Source organism: Silene latifolia, chromosome Y, assembly GCF_048544455.1.
Source record: "Silene latifolia isolate original U9 population chromosome Y, ASM4854445v1, whole genome shotgun sequence".
In the NCBI taxonomy this organism is placed as follows: Eukaryota; Viridiplantae; Streptophyta; class Magnoliopsida; order Caryophyllales; family Caryophyllaceae; genus Silene; species Silene latifolia.
The window spans coordinates 256,590,830-256,592,878 of NC_133538.1; the positions used below are offsets into that span (position 1 = coordinate 256,590,830).

Here is a 2,049-nt window from a genome sequence, read left to right on the forward strand (position 1 = left end):
GAGTCCACTTCATGCTTTCCTCCTCTAGTAGCCTTGCGAGGTCTACTATATTGTGAGTTATGGACCGCCATTTCCTCAATCTTGTTCCAAGTTTGATTATCGTCAACTTCGGTGAACATACCATTTGATCCCATGTTGAGAATGTTTCTTAAGTCTTCATAAAGACCATTCCAAAATTGCTGTACCAAGAACCACTCGCTAAGTCCATGATGAGGGCATGAGCGACAAATTCCTTTGAACCGCTCCCAAGCTTCATACAAAGATTCTTCATCCCTTTGCTTAAAACCCGTAATTTGAGCTCTTAGCATGTAGTCTTTTCCGGAGGGTAGAATTTTTCGTAGAAAGCTAGAGCCAACTTCTTCCAAGAGTCAATTCCAAGAGTAGCCTTATCAAGCCTCTTCAACCATTATTTTGCGGTGCCGATTAGAGAAAAAGGAAATAAGACCCATCGAATTTGGTCTCGAGTTACACCGGTTTGTGAAATCGCATCACAATAGTCACAAAAAGTCTCCATGTGAGAGTGAGGGTCTTCACTAGGCATCCCCCCAAATTGGCTTCTTTCGACTAATTGGATAAATGCGAATTTAGCAATGAATATTCCGGTTAAGTGTTGTGGTGTGGGAATACCATTGGGTAGGTTCTCCTCGGCTGGTACGAAATGTGATGAAAACTTAGGCATTGTGGACTGATTTTGTGTTGGATTGGGTGTTAGGTTCTCCTCACCTTCTCTTGCAAAAGGGTTGATGAACTCAATAGTGTTTGGTTGAATATCTACAACCTCACCAATACCTCTCAAAGTACCTCTAGCAAGTCTTCTATTCTTTGTCAAAGTCCTTTCAATTTCGTGATCAATGGGTAACAAGTTACCTTGTGATTTTCTAGACATGCAAAATATCAAACACCTCGAAAATAATTAGAACAAACCTTGAGGAGTTTTACTTCCCCAAGGCAAAAAAAGACACAACTAATAACAATCTAAGAAAATCAAATCAAGTTAACACCGTCCCCGGCAACGGCGCCATTTTTGGTCGGAGTTTCTACTCACTTGGAGCTTTTACTTTTCGGTTACTTGTCGTTAGGAGCACCTAGACCAAAACAATATTTATAACTTCACAAACAACTCTACTATTAGTAAAGAGGCAAGTAAAGGTCGGATCCCAAGGGAGGGGTATTGATGTAGGATTTTCGATTGCAAGTAGCGGTGTCTAAGGGTGTCACGATTTGGGGTTGAGATGAGAAGATCACTAAACTAAATAGCAATAAAAAGTAAACAAGCAAGATAATTAAAAAGAGATGTAAACAATTGATTAAAAGCACTAGGGTGTCATGGGGTCATAGGGGATTCATGGGAATTGATCATACAAACATATTCTCAAATTATAAGCAAGCAATTATTATTGTGATGGATCGAGTTGGTTTATATCTTACAATCCTAGGAAGGTTTGGGTCCCGGAGCCGAATCGATTAGATTGTACAACACCTACAAGTCGACTTAATCCTCCCTACTCAACTATATGCATGGTCTAATGAGACTCGAGTTGGTTTATGTCTTACAAGTCTCATTGAAAAGGTAAGTGACGGGTAAAAAATGCAAGGATTCATAGGCTCGCATTTCATCAAACATAACATGTGCATAAGTTGAGATCACAACAAGCAAGCAAATAAACTATGAAAACATATTAAATTAAGCATGAATCATCCCCCATGCTGGTTTCCCCTAATTACCCATTAACCCTAGTTAAGGAAACTACTCACTCATTATCAAATTTAGCATGTTAACAAGTTTGTCAATCACATTAACAAAGCTAAACATGATGAATAAATGAAGATGATTAACAATAATTAAAAAGGGATTAAGAGAATTATACCTACTAATGATTCCAAAATAAAGCAAAGAATAATAGAAATACTTGATGATTGATTGGAAGGTTGTCAATCTCCCAATAATAATCCAAATAATCTTCAATTACCCAAAATAAAAGATGAACAAAAGAGAGATTAAGGAAATGAGATTTGTATTAAGACTTGATTAAAAGTTGATTACAAGAT

At 37.6% G+C, this 2,049-nt stretch overlaps 1 non-coding gene across 1 annotated transcript; it reads left to right on the plus strand.

Annotated features, from left to right (window-relative positions):
• The first annotated feature begins 201 nt into the window (after nt 1-201).
• LOC141636084 (small nucleolar RNA R71) lies at nt 202-308 on the plus strand. Its single transcript, XR_012540721.1, has one exon. It is a non-coding gene; the product is annotated as a small nucleolar RNA R71 (small nucleolar RNA).
• The last annotated feature ends 1,741 nt before the right edge of the window (nt 309-2,049 follow it).